The 14945-nt window shown below is 46.1% G+C and overlaps 17 non-coding genes across 17 annotated transcripts; all 17 read right to left on the reverse strand.

Annotated features, from left to right (window-relative positions):
* Positions 1-242: 242 nt before the first annotated feature.
* Positions 243-406, reverse strand: LOC128616043 (U1 spliceosomal RNA). The gene has a single exon (XR_008387340.1). It is a non-coding gene; the product is annotated as a U1 spliceosomal RNA (small nuclear RNA).
* A 683-nt stretch (positions 407-1089) lies between these two features.
* Positions 1090-1253, reverse strand: LOC128616239 (U1 spliceosomal RNA). The gene has a single exon (XR_008387394.1). It is a non-coding gene; the product is annotated as a U1 spliceosomal RNA (small nuclear RNA).
* Positions 1254-1936: 683 nt separating this feature from the next.
* LOC128616118 (U1 spliceosomal RNA) lies at positions 1937-2100 on the reverse strand. The gene has a single exon (XR_008387358.1). It is a non-coding gene; the product is annotated as a U1 spliceosomal RNA (small nuclear RNA).
* A 683-nt stretch (positions 2101-2783) lies between these two features.
* Positions 2784-2947, reverse strand: LOC128616262 (U1 spliceosomal RNA). The gene has a single exon (XR_008387399.1). It is a non-coding gene; the product is annotated as a U1 spliceosomal RNA (small nuclear RNA).
* A 683-nt stretch (positions 2948-3630) lies between these two features.
* Positions 3631-3794, reverse strand: LOC128616049 (U1 spliceosomal RNA). The gene has a single exon (XR_008387341.1). It is a non-coding gene; the product is annotated as a U1 spliceosomal RNA (small nuclear RNA).
* A 683-nt stretch (positions 3795-4477) lies between these two features.
* Positions 4478-4641, reverse strand: LOC128616165 (U1 spliceosomal RNA). Its single transcript, XR_008387370.1, has one exon. It is a non-coding gene; the product is annotated as a U1 spliceosomal RNA (small nuclear RNA).
* A 683-nt stretch (positions 4642-5324) lies between these two features.
* Positions 5325-5488, reverse strand: LOC128616342 (U1 spliceosomal RNA). The gene has a single exon (XR_008387417.1). It is a non-coding gene; the product is annotated as a U1 spliceosomal RNA (small nuclear RNA).
* Positions 5489-6171: 683 nt separating this feature from the next.
* On the reverse strand, positions 6172-6335 carry LOC128616053 (U1 spliceosomal RNA). The gene has a single exon (XR_008387342.1). It is a non-coding gene; the product is annotated as a U1 spliceosomal RNA (small nuclear RNA).
* Positions 6336-7019: 684 nt separating this feature from the next.
* Positions 7020-7183, reverse strand: LOC128616244 (U1 spliceosomal RNA). Its single transcript, XR_008387395.1, has one exon. It is a non-coding gene; the product is annotated as a U1 spliceosomal RNA (small nuclear RNA).
* A 754-nt stretch (positions 7184-7937) lies between these two features.
* LOC128616267 (U1 spliceosomal RNA) lies at positions 7938-8101 on the reverse strand. Its single transcript, XR_008387400.1, has one exon. It is a non-coding gene; the product is annotated as a U1 spliceosomal RNA (small nuclear RNA).
* Positions 8102-9100: 999 nt separating this feature from the next.
* Positions 9101-9264, reverse strand: LOC128616123 (U1 spliceosomal RNA). The gene has a single exon (XR_008387359.1). It is a non-coding gene; the product is annotated as a U1 spliceosomal RNA (small nuclear RNA).
* Positions 9265-9948: 684 nt separating this feature from the next.
* On the reverse strand, positions 9949-10112 carry LOC128616333 (U1 spliceosomal RNA). Its single transcript, XR_008387414.1, has one exon. It is a non-coding gene; the product is annotated as a U1 spliceosomal RNA (small nuclear RNA).
* A 683-nt stretch (positions 10113-10795) lies between these two features.
* On the reverse strand, positions 10796-10959 carry LOC128616311 (U1 spliceosomal RNA). The gene has a single exon (XR_008387407.1). It is a non-coding gene; the product is annotated as a U1 spliceosomal RNA (small nuclear RNA).
* A 683-nt stretch (positions 10960-11642) lies between these two features.
* On the reverse strand, positions 11643-11806 carry LOC128616057 (U1 spliceosomal RNA). Its single transcript, XR_008387343.1, has one exon. It is a non-coding gene; the product is annotated as a U1 spliceosomal RNA (small nuclear RNA).
* A 683-nt stretch (positions 11807-12489) lies between these two features.
* On the reverse strand, positions 12490-12653 carry LOC128616274 (U1 spliceosomal RNA). The gene has a single exon (XR_008387401.1). It is a non-coding gene; the product is annotated as a U1 spliceosomal RNA (small nuclear RNA).
* Positions 12654-13336: 683 nt separating this feature from the next.
* Positions 13337-13500, reverse strand: LOC128616249 (U1 spliceosomal RNA). Its single transcript, XR_008387396.1, has one exon. It is a non-coding gene; the product is annotated as a U1 spliceosomal RNA (small nuclear RNA).
* Positions 13501-14499: 999 nt separating this feature from the next.
* LOC128616149 (U1 spliceosomal RNA) lies at positions 14500-14663 on the reverse strand. The gene has a single exon (XR_008387365.1). It is a non-coding gene; the product is annotated as a U1 spliceosomal RNA (small nuclear RNA).
* Between the last annotated feature and the right edge of the window lie 282 nt (positions 14664-14945).

Genomic DNA, 14945 nt, shown 5'->3' on the forward strand with positions numbered 1-14945 from the left:
ATGCAAAGAATAAAACGGAACAGACGTACATTGTAGTTCAGCTCTACGTAGCCAAGTCGCCAGGATATTTTAAAACAACATGCAAAGAATAAAACCGAACTGACGTACATTGCAGTTCAGCTCTACTTAGCGAGAAAGATCAAACATTAGAAGTTTTAATGCAGGCCACCAACCAAACAAAGAGACACTGAAAAATCTCTTACAAACATTGCTCCAACTGTTTTTCCACCAGAGTTACTTGTCAGGAGAAAGCGCGAACGCAGTCCCACACTACCAGAAATTGTGCAGTCGAGATTCCCACGTTTGGGGAATTCGCAAAGGTCAGCACAGCCTAAGTGCAATGGCTGAGCCTCGCCTTGGGCGAACCACCTTCTTGATCATGGTATTGCCCCTGCCAGGTAAGTATGAGCCTTTCTTCCTGTCTGGGAAGTACCCTGCAAGGGTGTAGACAGCCGGAGAAGGGTGCAGAAAGTCTTGGGACGGGGCCTTGCATAACCTCTGGCGCCTCCCCTTTTAAGTCAGCACAAGATACGAGAAGGTCCTGGCTGCAGCTTGCAGAGCAGGGGACGGGGCCACACTTTTTGCTGTGGCTACATGTGTCGCTCAGCCCACAACAGGCCTCATGGATTAGTGGTGCTGCAATCATGTTGAGGCCTAGCCCTAATCCTAGCTCTTAGGTACTGACGGACCCGTGTAATCCCTGCTCTATTTGACAAAAAGAGGTACTTAAACAAACAAAATAATGTCGGCAAGATATTTTAAAACAACATGCAAAGAAAAAAACGGGACAGACGTACATTGTAGTTCAGCTCTACGTAGCCAAGTCGCCAAGATATTTTAAAACAACATGCAAAGAATAAAACGGAACAGACGTACATTGTAGTACAGCTCTACGTAGCCAAGTCGCCAAGATATTTTAAAACAACATGCAAAGAATAAAACGGAACAGACGTACATTGTAGTTCAGCTCTACTTAGCGAGAAAGATCAAACATTAGAGGTTTTAATGCAGGCCACCAACCAAACAAAGAGACACTGAAAAATCTCTTACAAACATTGCTCCAACTGTTTTTCCACCAGAGTTACTTGTCAGGGGAAAGCGCGAACGCAGTCCCCCACTACCAGAAATTGTGCAGTCGAGATTCCCACATTTGGGGAATTCGCAAAGGTCAGCACAGCCTAAGTGCAATGGCTGAGCCTCGCCTTGGGCGAACCACCTTCTTGATCATGGTATTGCCCCTGCCAGGTAAGTATGAGCCTTTCTTCCTGTCTGGGAAGTACCCTGCAAGGGTGTAGGCAGCCGGAGAAGGGTGCAGAAAGTATTAGGACGGGGCCTTGCATAACCTCTGGCCACTCCCCTTTTAAGTCAGCACAAGATACGAGAAGGTCCTGGCTGCAGCTTGCAGAGCAGGGGACGGGGCCACACTTTTTGCTGTGGCTACATGTGTCGCTCAGCCCACAACAGGCCTCATGGATTAGTGGTGCTGCAATCATGTTGAGGCCTAGCCCTAATCCTAGCTCTTAGGTACTGACGGACCCGTGTAATCCCTGCTCTATTTGACAAAAAGAGGTACTTAAACAAACAAAATAATGTCGGCAAGATATTTTAAAACAACATGCAAAGAAAAAAACAGGACAGACGTACATTGTAGTTCAGCTCTACGTAGCCAAGTCGCCAAGATATTTTAAAACAACATGCAAAGAATAAAACGGAACAGACGTACATTGTAGTACAGCTCTACGTAGCCAAGTCGCCAAGATATTTTAAAACAACATGCAAAGAATAAAACGGAACAGACGTACATTGTAGTTCAGCTCTACTTAGCGAGAAAGATCAAACATTAGAGGTTTTAATGCAGGCCACCAACCAAACAAAGAGACACTGAAAAATCTCTTACAAACATTGCTCCAACTGTTTTTCCACCAGAGTTACTTGTCAGGGGAAAGCGCGAACGCAGTCCCCCACTACCAGAAATTGTGCAGTCGAGATTCCCACATTTGGGGAATTCGCAAAGGTCAGCACAGCTTAAGTGCAATGGCTGAGCCTCGCCTTGGGTGAACCACCTTCTTGATCATGGTATTGCCCCTGCCAGGTAAGTATGAGCCTTTCTTCCTGTCTGGGAAGTACCCTGCAAGGGTGTAGGCAGCCGGAGAAGGGTGCAGAAAGTATTAGGACGGGGCCTTGCATAACCTCTGGCCACTCCCCTTTTAAGTCAGCACAAGATACGAGAAGGTCCTGGCTGCAGCTTGCAGAACAGGGGACGGGGCCACACTTTTTGCTGTGGCTACATGTGTCGCTCAGCCCACAACAGGCCTCATGGATTAGTGGTGCTGCAATCATGTTGAGGCCTAGCCCTAATCCTAGCTATTAGGTACTGACGGACCCGTGTAATCCCTGCTCTACTTGACAAAAAGAGGTACTTAAACAAACAAAATAATGTCGCCAAGATATTTTAAAACAACATGCAAAGAATAAAACGGAACAGACGTACATTGGAGTTCAGCTCTACGTAGCCAAGTCGCCAAGATATTTTAAAACAACATGCAAAGAATAAAACGGAACAGACGTACATTGTAGTTCAGCTCTACGTAGCCAAGTCGCCAAGATATTTTAAAACAACATGCAAAGAATAAAACGGAACAGACGTACATTGTAGTTCAGCTCTACTTAGCGAGAAAGATCAAACATTAGAGGTTTTAATGCAGGCCACCAACCAAACAAAGAGACACTGAAAAATCTCTTACAAACATTGCTCCAACTGTTTTTCCACCAGAGTTACTTGTCAGGGGAAAGCGCGAACGCAGTCCCCCACTACCAGAAATTGTGCAGTCGAGATTCCCACGTTTGGGGAATTCGCAAAGGTCAGCACAGCCTAAGTGCAATGGCTGAGCCTCGCCTTGGGCGAACCACCTTCTTGATCATGGTATTGCCCCTGCCAGGTAAGTATGAGCCTTTCTTCCTGTCTGGGAAGTACCCTGCAAGGGTGTAGGCAGCCGGAGAAGGCTGCAGAAAGTATTAGGACGGGGCCTTGCATAACCTCTGGCCACTCCCCTTTTAAGTCAGCACAAGATACGAGAAGGTCCTGGCTGCAGCTTGCAGAACAGGGGACGGGGCCACACTTTTTGCTGTGGCTACATGTGTCGCTCAGCCCACAACAGGCCTCATGGATTAGTGGTGCTGCAATCATGTTGAGGCCTAGCCCTAATCCTAGCTATTAGGTACTGACGGACCCGTGTAATCCCTGCTCTACTTGACAAAAAGAGGTACTTAAACAAACAAAATAATGTCGCCAAGATATTTTAAAACAACATGCAAAGAATAAAACGGAACAGACGTACATTGGAGTTCAGCTCTACGTAGCCAAGTCGCCAAGATATTTTAAAACAACATGCAAAGAATAAAACGGAACAGACGTACATTGTAGTTCAGCTCTACGTAGCCAAGTCGCCAGGATATTTTAAAACAACATGCAAAGAATAAAACCGAACTGACGTACATTGCAGTTCAGCTCTACTTAGCAAGAAAGATCAAACATTAGAGGTTTTAATGCAGGCCACCAATCAAACAAAGAGACACTGAAAAATCTCTTACAAACATTGCTCCAACTGTTTTTCCACCAGAGTTACTTGTCAGGAGAAAGCGCGAACGCAGTCCCACACTACCAGAAATTGTGCAGTCGAGATTCCCACGTTTGGGGAATTCGCAAAGGTCAGCACAGCCTAAGTGCAATGGCTGAGCCTCGCCTTGGGCGAACCACCTTCTTGATCATGGTATTGCCCCTGCCAGGTAAGTATGAGCCTTTCTTCCTGTCTGGGAAGTACCCTGCAAGGGTGTAGACAGCCGGAGAAGGGTGCAGAAAGTCTTGGGACGGGGCCTTGCATAACCTCTGGCGCCTCCCCTTTTAAGTCAGCACAAGATACGAGAAGGTCCTGGCTGCAGCTTGCAGAGCAGGGGACGGGGCCACACTTTTTGCTGTGGCTACATGTGTCGCTCAGCCCACAACAGGCCTCATGGATTAGTGGTGCTGCAATCATGTTGAGGCCTAGCCCTAATCCTAGCTCTTAGGTACTGACGGACCCGTGTAATCCCTGCTCTACTTGACAAAAAGAGGTACTTAAACAAACAAAATAATGTCGCCAAGATATTTTAAAACAACATGCAAAGAATAAAACGGAACAGACGTACATTGGAGTTCAGCTCTACGTAGCCAAGTCGCCAAGATATTTTAAAACAACATGCAAAGAATAAAACGGAACAGACGTACATTGTAGTTCAGCTCTACGTAGCCAAGTCGCCAGGATATTTTAAAACAACATGCAAAGAATAAAACCGAACTGACGTACATTGCAGTTCAGCTCTACTTAGCGAGAAAGATCAAACATTAGAGGTTTTAATGCAGGCCACCAATCAAACAAAGAGACACTGAAAAATCTCTTACAAACATTGCTCCAACTGTTTTTCCACCAGAGTTACTTGTCAGGAGAAAGCGCGAGCGCAGTCCCACACTACCAGAAATTGTACAGTCGAGATTCCCACGTTTGGGGAATTCGCAAAGGTCAGCACAGCCTAAGTGCAATGGCTGAGCCTCGCCTTGGGCGAACCACCTTCTTGATCATGGTATTGCCCCTGCCAGGTAAGTATGAGCCTTTCTTCCTGTCTGGGAAGTACCCTGCAAGGGTGTAGACAGCCGGAGAAGGGTGCAGAAAGTCTTGGGACGGGGCCTTACATAACCTCTGGCGCCTCCCCTTTTAAGTCAGCACAAGATACGAGAAGGTCCTGGCTGCAGCTTGCAGAGCAGGGGACGGGGCCACACTTTTTGCTGTGGCTACATGTGTCGCTCAGCCCACAACAGGCCTCATGGATTAGTGGTGCTGCAATCATGTTGAGGCCTAGCCCTAATCCTAGCTATTAGGTACTGACGGACCCGTGTAATCCCTGCTCTACTTGACAAAAAGAGGTACTTAAACAAACAAAATAATGTCGCCAAGATATTTTAAAACAACATGCAAAGAATAAAACGGGACAGACGTACATTGTAGTTCAGCTCTACGTAGCCAAGTCGCCAAGATATTTTAAAACAACATGCAAAGAATAAAACGGAACAGACGTACATTGTAGTACAGCTCTACGTAGCCAAGTCGCCAAGATATTTTAAAACAACATGCAAAGAATAAAACGGAACAGACGTACATTGTAGTTCAGCTCTACTTAGCGAGAAAGATCAAACATTAGAGGTTTTAATGCAGGCCACCAACCAAACAAAGAGACACTGAAAAATCTCTTACAAACATTGCTCCAACTGTTTTTCCACCAGAGTTACTTGTCAGGGGAAAGCGCGAACGCAGTCCCCCACTACCAGAAATTGTGCAGTCGAGATTCCCACATTTGGGGAATTCGCAAAGGTCAGCACAGCCTAAGTGCAATGGCTGAACCTCGCCTTGGGCGAACCAGCTTCTTGATCATGGTATTGCCCCTGCCAGGTAAGTATGAGCCTTTCTTCCTGTCTGGGAAGTACCCTGCAAGGGTGTAGGCAGCCGGAGAAGGGTGCAGAAAGTATTAGGACGGGGCCTTGCATAACCTCTGGCCACTCCCCTTTTAAGTCAGCACAAGATACGAGAAGGTCCTGGCTGCAGCTTGCAGAACAGGGGACGGGGCCACACTTTTTGCTGTGGCTACATGTGTCGCTCAGCCCACAACAGGCCACATGGATTAGTGGTGCTGCAATCATGTTGAGGCCTAGCCCTAATCCTAGCTATTAGGTACTGACGGACCCGTGTAATCCCTGCTCTACTTGACAAAAAGAGGTACTTAAACAAACAAAATAATGTCGCCAAGATATTTTAAAACAACATGCAAAGAATAAAACGGAACAGACGTACATTGGAGTTCAGCTCTACGTAGCCAAGTCGCCAAGATATTTTAAAACAACATGCAAAGAATAAAACGGAACAGACGTACATTGTAGTTCAGCTCTACGTAGCCAAGTCGCCAGGATATTTTAAAACAACATGCAAAGAATAAAACCGAACTGACGTACATTTCAGTTCAGCTCTACTTAGCGAGAAAGATCAAACATTAGAGGTTTTAATGCAGGCCACCAACCAAACAACGAGACACTGAAAAATCTCTTACAAACATTGCTCCAACTGTTTTTCCACCAGAGTTACTTGTCAGGAGAAAGCGCGAACGCAGTCCCACACTACCAGAAATTGTGCAGTCGAGATTCCCACGTTTGGGGAATTCGCAAAGGTCAGCACAGCCTAAGTGCAATGGCTGAGCCTCGCCTTGGGCGAACCACCTTCTTGATCATGGTATTGCCCCTGCCAGGTAAGTATGAGCCTTTCTTCCTGTCTGGGAAGTACCCTGCAAGGGTGTAGACAGCCGGAGAAGGGTGCAGAAAGTCTTTGGGACGGAGCCTTGCATAACCTCTGGCCCCTCCCCTTTTAAGTCAGCACAAGATACGAGAAGGTCCTGGCTGCAGCTTGCAGAGCAGGGGACGGGGCCACACTTTTTGCTGTGGCTACATGTGTCGCTCAGCCCACAACAGGCCTCAAGGATTAGTGGTGCTGCAATCATGTTGAGGCCTAGCCCTAATCCTAGCTCTTAGGTATTGACGGACCCGTGTAATCCCTGCACTACTTGACAAAAAGATGTACTTAAACAAACAAAATAATGTCGCCAAGATATTTTAAAACAACATGCAAAGAATAAAACGGAACAGACGTACATTGGAGTTCAGCTCTACGTAGCCAAGTCGCCAAGATATTTTAAAACAACATGCAAAGAATAAAACGGAACAGACGTACATTGGAGTTCAGCTCTACGTAGCCAAGTCGCCAGGATATTTTAAAACAACATGCAAAGAATAAAACCGAACTGACGTACATTGCAGTTCAGCTCTACTTAGCGAGAAAGATCAAACATTAGAGGTTTTAATGCAGGCCACCAACCAAACAAAGAGACACTGAAAAATCTCTTACAAACATTGCTCCAACTGTTTTTCCACCAGAGTTACTTGTCAGGGGAAAGCGCGAACGCAGTCCCCCACTACCAGAAATTGTGCAGTCGAGATTCCCACATTTGGGGAATTCGCAAAGGTCAGCACAGCCTAAGTGCAATGGCTGAGCCTCGCCTTGGGCGAACCACCTTCTTGATCATGGTATTGCCCCTGCCAGGTAAGTATGAGCCTTTCTTCCTGTCTGGGAAGTACCCTGCAAGGGTGTAGGCAGCCGGAGAAGGGTGCAGAAAGTATTAGGACGGGGCCTTGCATAACCTCTGGCGCCTCCCCTTTTAAGTCAGCACAAGATACGAGAAGGTCCTGGCTGCAGCTTGCAGAGCAGGGGACGGGGCCACACTTTTTGCTGTGGCTACATGTGTCGCTCAGCCCACAACAGGCCTCAAGGATTAGTGGTGCTGCAATCATGTTGAGGCCTAGCCCTAATCCTAGCTCTTAGGTATTGACGGACCCGTGTAATCCCTGCACTTCTTGACAAAAAGAGGTACTTAAACAAACAAAATAATGTCGCCAAGATATTTTAAAACAACATGCAAAGAATAAAACGGAACAGACGTACATTGGAGTTCAGCTCTACGTAGCCAAGATATTTTAAAACAACATGCAAAGAATAAAACGGAACAGACATACATTGTAGTTCAGCTCTACGTAGCCAAGTCGCCAAGATATTTTAAAACAACATGAAAAGAATAAAACGGAACAGACGTACATTGTAGTTCAGCTCTACGTAGCCAAGTCGCCAGGATATTTTAAAACAACATGCAAAGAATAAAACCGAACTGACGTACATTGCAGTTCAGCTCTACTTAGCGAGAAAGATCAAACATTAGAGGTTTTAATGCAGGCCACCAACCAAACAAAGAGACACTGTAAAATCTCTTACAAACATTGCTCCAACTGTTTTTCCACCAAAGTTACTTGTCAGGGGAAAGCGCGAACGCAGTCCCCCACTACCAGAAATTGTGCAGTCGAGATTCCCACGTTTGGGGAATTCGCAAAGGTCAGCACAGCCTAAGTGCAATGGCTGAGCCTCGCCTTGGGCGAACCACCTTCTTGATCATGGTATTGCCCCTGCCAGGTAAGTATGAGCCTTTCTTCCTGTCTGGGAAGTACCCTGCAAGGGTGTAGGCAGCCGGAGAAGGGTGCAGAAAGTATTAGGACGGGGCCTTGCATAACCTCTGGCCACTCCCCTTTTAAGTCAGCACAAGATACGAGAAGGTCCTGGCTGCAGCTTGCAGAACAGGGGACGGGGCCACACTTTTTGCTGTGGCTACATGTGTCGCTCAGCCCACAACAGGCCTCATGGATTAGTGGTGCTGCAATCATGTTGAGGCCTAGCCCTAATCCTAGCTATTAGGTACTGACGGACCAGTGTAATCCCTGCTCTACTTGACAAAAAGAGGTACTTAAACAAACAAAATAATGTCGCCAAGATATTTTAAAACAACATGCAAAGAATAAAACGGAACAGACGTACATTGTAGTTCAGCTCTACGTAGCCAAGTCGCCAAGATATTTTAAAACAACATGCAAAGAATAAAACGGAACAGACGTACATTGGAGTTCAGCTCTACGTAGCCAAGTCGCCAAGATATTTTAAAACAACATGCAAAGAATAAAACGGAACAGGCATACATTGTAGTTCAGCTCTACATAGCCAAGTCGCCAGGATATTTTAAAACAACATGCAAAGAATAAAACGAAAATGACGTACATTGTAGTTCAGCTCTACGTAGCCAAGTCGCCAAGATATTTTAAAACAACATGCAAAGAATAAAACGGAACTGACGTATATTGTAGTTCAGCTCTACGTAGCCAAGTCGCCAAGATATTTTAAAAAAACATGCAAAGAATAAAACGGAACAGACGTACATTGGAGTTCAGCTCTACGTAGCCAAGTCGCCAAGATATTTTAAAACAACATGCAAAGAATAAAACGGAACAGACATACATTGTAGTTCAGCTCTACATAGCCAGAAAGATCAAACATTAGAGGTTTTAATGCAGGCCACCAACCAAACACAGAGACACTGAAAAATCTCTTACAAACATTGCTCCAACTGTTTTTCCACCAGAGTTACTTGTCAGGGGAAAGCGCGAACGCAGTCCCCCACTATCAGAAATTGTGCAGTCGAGATTCCCACATTTGGGGAATTCGCAAAGATCAACACAGCCTGAGTGCAATGGCTGAGCCTCGCTTTGGGAGAACCACCATCTTGATCATGGTATTGCCCCTGCCAGGTAAGTATGAGCCTTTCTTCCTGTCTGGGAAGTACCCTGCAAGGGTGTAGACAGCCGGAGAAGGGTGCAGAAAGTCTTGGGACGGGGCCTTGCATAACCTCTGGCCCCTCCCCTTTTAAGTCAGCACAAGATACGAGAAGGTCCTGGCTGCAGCTTGCAGAGCAGGGGACGGGGCCACACTTTTTGCTGTGGCTACATGTGTCGCTCAGCCCACAACAGGCCTCATGGATTAGTGGTGCTGCAATCATGTTGAGGCCTAGCCCTAATCCTAGCTCTTAGGTACTGACGGACCCGTGTAATCCCTGCTCTATTTGACAAAAAGAGGTACTTAAACAAACAAAATAATGTCGCCAAGATATTTTAAAACAACATGCAAAGAAAAAAAACGGAACAGACGTACATTGTAGTCCAGCTCTACGTAGCCAAGTCACCAAGATATTTTAAAACAACATGCAAAGAATAAAACGGAACAGACGTACATTGTAGTTCAGCTCTACATAGCCAAGTCGCCAGGATATTTTAAAACAACATGCATAGAATAAAACCGAACTGACGTACATTGTAGTTCAGCTCTACTTAGCGAGAAAGATCAAACATTAGAGGTTTTAATGCAGGCCACCAACCAAATACAGAGACACTGAAAAATCTCTTACAAACATTGCTCCAACTGTTTTTCCACCAGAGTTACTTGTCAGGGGAAAGCGCGAACGCAGTCCCCCACTATCAGAAATTGTGCAGTCGAGATTACCCCATTTGGGGAATTCGCAAAGGTCAACACAGCCTGAGTGCAATGGCTGAGCCTCGCCTTGGGCAAACCACCATCTTGATCATGGTATTGCCCCTGCCAGGTAAGTATGAGCCTTTCTTCCTGTCTGGGAAGTACCCTGCAAGGGTGTAGACAGCCGGAGAAGGGTGCAGAAAGTCTTGGGACGGGGCCTTGCATAACCTCTGGCCCCTCCCCTTTTAAGTCAGCACAAGATACGAGAAGGTCCTGGCTGCAGCTTGCAGAACAGGGGACGGGGCCACACTTTTTGCTGTGGCTACATGTGTCGCTCAGCCCACAACAGGCCTCATGGATTAGTGGTGCTGCAATCATGTTGAGGCCTAGCCCTAATCCTAGCTATTAGGTACTGACGGACCGGTGTAATCCCTGCTCTACTTGACAAAAAGAGGTACTTAAACAAACAAAATAATGTCGCCAAGATATTTTAAAACAACATGCAAAGAATAAAACGGAACAGACGTACATTGGAGTTCAGCTCTACGTAGCCAAGTCGCCAAGATATTTTAAAACAACATGCAAAGAATAAAACGGAACAGACGTACATTGTAGTTCAGCTCTACATAGCCAAGTCACCAGGATATTTTAAAACAACATGCAAAGAATAAAACCGAACTGACGTACATTTCAGTTCAGCTCTACTTAGCGAGAAAGATCAAACATTAGAGGTTTTAATGCAGGCCACCAACCAAAGAAAGAGACACTGAAAAATCTCCTACAAACATTGCTCCAACTGTTTTTCCACCAGAATTACTTGTCAGGGGAAAGCGCGAACGCAGTCCCCCACTATCAGAAATTGTGCAGTCGAGATTCCCACATTTGGGGAATTCGCAAAGATCAGCACAGCCTGAGTGCAATGGCTGAGCCTCGCCTTGGGCGAACCACCTTCTTGATCATGGTATTGCCCCTGCCAGGTAAGTATGAGTCTTTCTTCCTGTCTGGGAAGTACCCTGCAAGGGTGTAGACAGCCGGAGAAGGGTGCAGAAAGTCTTGGGACGGGGCCTTGCATAACCTCTGGCCCCTCCCCTTTTAAGTCAGCACAAGATACGAGAAGGTCCTGGCTGCAGCTTGCAGAACAGGGGACGGGGCCACACTTTTTGCTGTGGCTACATGTGTCGCTCAGCCCACAACAGGCCTCATGGATTAGTGGTGCTGCAATCATGTTGAGGCCTAGCCCTAATCCTAGCTATTAGGTACTGACGGACCGGTGTAATCCCTGCTCTACTTGACAAAAAGAGGTACTTAAACAAACAAAATAATGTCGCCAAGATATTTTAAAACAACATGCAAAGAATAAAACGGAACAGACGTACATTGGAGTTCAGCTCTACGTAGCCAAGTCGCCAAGATATTTTAAAACAACATGCAAAGAATAAAACGGAACAGACGTACATTGTAGTTCAGCTCTACATAGCCAAGTCGCCAGGATATTTTAAAACAACATGCAAAGAATAAAACCGAACTGACGTACATTTCAGTTCAGCTCTACTTAGCGAGAAAGATCAAACATTAGAGGTTTTAATGCAGGCCACCAACCAAACAAAGAGACACTGAAAAATCTCTTACAAACATTGCTCCAACTGTTTTTCCACCAGAGTTACTTGTCAGGAGAAAGCGCGAACGCAGTCCCACACTACCAGAAATTGTGCAGTCGAGATTCCCACGTTTGGGGAATTCGCAAAGGTCAGCACAGCCTAAGTGCAATGGCTGAGCCTCGCCTTGGGCGAACCACCTTCTTGATCATGGTATTGCCCCTGCCAGGTAAGTATGAGCCTTTCTTCCTGTCTGGGAAGTACCCTGCAAGGGTGTAGACAGCCGGAGAAGGGTGCAGAAAGTCTTGGGACGGGGCCTTGCATAACCTCTGGCCCCTCCCCTTTTAAGTCAGCACAAGATACGAGAAGGTCCTGGCTGCAGCTTGCAGAGCAGGGGACTGGGCCACACTTTTTGCTGTGGCTACATGTGTCGCTCAGCCCACAACAGGCCTCATGGATTAGTGGTGCTGCAATCATGTTGAGGCCTAGCCCTAATCCTAGCTCTTAGGTACTGACGGACCCGTGTAATCCCTGCTCTACTTGACAAAAAGAGGTACTTAAACAAACAAAATAATGTCGCCAAGATATTTTAAAACAACATGCAAAGAATAAAACGGAACAGACGTACATTGGAGTTCAGCTCTACGTAGCCAAGTCGCCAAGATATTTTAAAACAACATGCAAAGAATAAAACGGAACAGACATACATTGTAGTTCAGCTCTACATAGCCAAGTCGCCAGGATATTTTAAAACAACATGCAAAGAATAAAACCGAACTGACGTACATTGTAGTTCAGCTCTACTTAGCGAGAAAGATCAAACATTAGAGGTTTTAATGCAGGCCACCAACCAAACAAAGAGACACTGAAAAATCTCTTACAAACATTGCTCCAACTGTTTTTCCACCAGAGTTACTTGTCAGGGGAAAGCGCGAACGCAGTCCCCCACTACCAGAAATTGTGCAGTCGAGATTCCCACGTTTGGGGAATTCGCAAAGGTCAGCACAGCCTAAGTGCAATGGCTGAGCCTCGCCTTGGGCGAACCACCTTCTTGATCATGGTATTGCCCCTGCCAGGTAAGTATGAGCCTTTCTTCCTGTCTGGGAAGTACCCTGCAAGGGTGTAGACAGCCGGAGAAGGGTGCAGAAAGTCTTGGGACGGGGCCTTGCATAACCTCTGGCCCCTCCCCTTTTAAGTCAGCACAAGATACGAGAAGGTCCTGGCTGCAGCTTGCAGAGCAGGGGACGGGGCCACACTTTTTGCTGTGGCTACATGTGTCGCTCAGCCCACAACAGGCCTCATGGATTAGTGGTGCTGCAATCATGTTGAGGCCTAGCCCTAATCCTAGCTCTTAGGTACTGACGGACCCGTGTAATCCCTGCTCTATTTGACAAAAAGAGGTACTTAAACAAACAAAATAATGTCGCCAAGATATTTTAAAACAACATGCAAAGAATAAAACGGAACAGACGTACATTGGAGTTCAGCTCTACGTAGCCAAGTCGCCAAGATATTTTAAAACAACATGCAAAGAATAAAACGGAACAGACGTACATTGTAGTTCAGCTCTACATAGCCAAGTCGCCAGGATATTTTAAAACAACATGCAAAGAATAAAACCGAACTGACGTACATTGTAGTTCAGCTCTACTTAGCGAGAAAGATCAAACATTAGAGGTTTTAATGCAGGCTACCAACCAAACAAAGAGACACTGAAAAATCTCTTACAAACATTGCTCCAACTGTTTTTCCACCAGAGTTACTTGTCAGGGGAAAGCGCGAACGCAGTCCCCCACTACCAGAAATTGTGCAGTCGAGATTCCCACATTTGGGGAATTCGCAAAGGTCAGCACAGCCTAAGTGCAATGGCTGAGCCTCGCCTTGGGCGAACCACCTTCTTGATCATGGTATTGCCCCTGCCAGGTAAGTATAAGCCTTTCTTCCTGTCTGGGAAGTACCCTGCAAGGGTGTAGGCAGCCGGAGAAGGGTGCAGAAAGTATTAGGACGGGGCCTTGCATAACCTCTGGCCACTCCCCTTTTAAGTCAGCACAAGATACGAGAAGGTCCTGGCTGCAGCTTGCAGAACAGGGGACGGGGCCACACTTTTTGCTGTGGCTACATGTGTCGCTCAGCCCACAACAGGCCTCATGGATTAGTGGTGCTGCAATCATGTTGAGGCCTAGCCCTAATCCTAGCTATTAGGTACTGACGGACCCGTGTAATCCCTGCTCTACTTGACAAAAAGAGGTACTTAAACAAACAAAATAATGTCGCCAATATATTTTAAAACAACATGCAAAGAATAAAACGGAACAGACGTACATTGTAGTTCAGCTCTACGTAGCCAAGTCGCCAAGATATTTTAAAACAACATGCAAAGAATAAAACGGAACAGACGTACATTGGAGTTCAGCTCTACGTAGCCAAGTCGCCAAGATATTTTAAAACAACATGCAAAGAATAAAACGGAACAGACATACATTGTAGTTCAGCTCTACATAGCCAAGTCGCCAGGATATTTTAAAACAACATGCAAAGAATAAAACGAAAATGACGTACATTGTAGTTCAGCTCTACGTAGCCAAGTCGCCAAGATATTTTAAAACAACATGCAAAGAATAAAACGGAACTGACGTATATTGTAGTTCAGCTCTACGTAGCCAAGTCGCCAAGATATTTTAAAAAAACATGCAAAGAATAAAACGGAACAGACGTACATTGGAGTTCAGCTCTACGTAGCCAAGTCGCCAAGATATTTTAAAACAACATGCAAAGAATAAAACGGAACAGACATACATTGTAGTTCAGCTCTACATAGCCAGAAAGATCAAACATTAGAGGTTTTAATGCAGGCCACCAACCAAACACAGAGACACTGAAAAATCTCTTACAAACATTGCTCCAACTGTTTTTCCACCAGAGTTACTTGTCAGGGGAAAGCGCGAACGCAGTCCCCCACTATCAGAAATTGTGCAGTCGAGATTCCCACATTTGGGGAATTCGCAAAGATCAACACAGCCTGAGTGCAATGGCTGAGCCTCGCCTTGGGAGAACCACCATCTTGATCATGGTATTGCCCCTGCCAGGTAAGTATGAGCCTTTCTTCCTGTCTGGGAAGTACCCTGCAAGGGTGTAGACAGCCGGAGAAGGGTGCAGAAAGTCTTGGGACGGGGCCTTGCATAACCTCTGGCCCCTCCCCTTTTAAGTCAGCACAAGATACGAGAAGGTCCTGGCTGCAGCTTGCAGAGCAGGGGACGGGGCCACACTTTTTGCTGTGGCTACATGTGTCGCTCAGCCCACAACAGGCCTCATGGATTAGTGGTGCTGCAATCATGTTGAGGCCTAGCCCTAATCCTAGCTCTTAGGTACTGACGGA

Source organism: Ictalurus furcatus, chromosome 1 (genome assembly GCF_023375685.1).
Source record: "Ictalurus furcatus strain D&B chromosome 1, Billie_1.0, whole genome shotgun sequence".
Taxonomy (NCBI): Eukaryota; Metazoa; Chordata; class Actinopteri; order Siluriformes; family Ictaluridae; genus Ictalurus; species Ictalurus furcatus.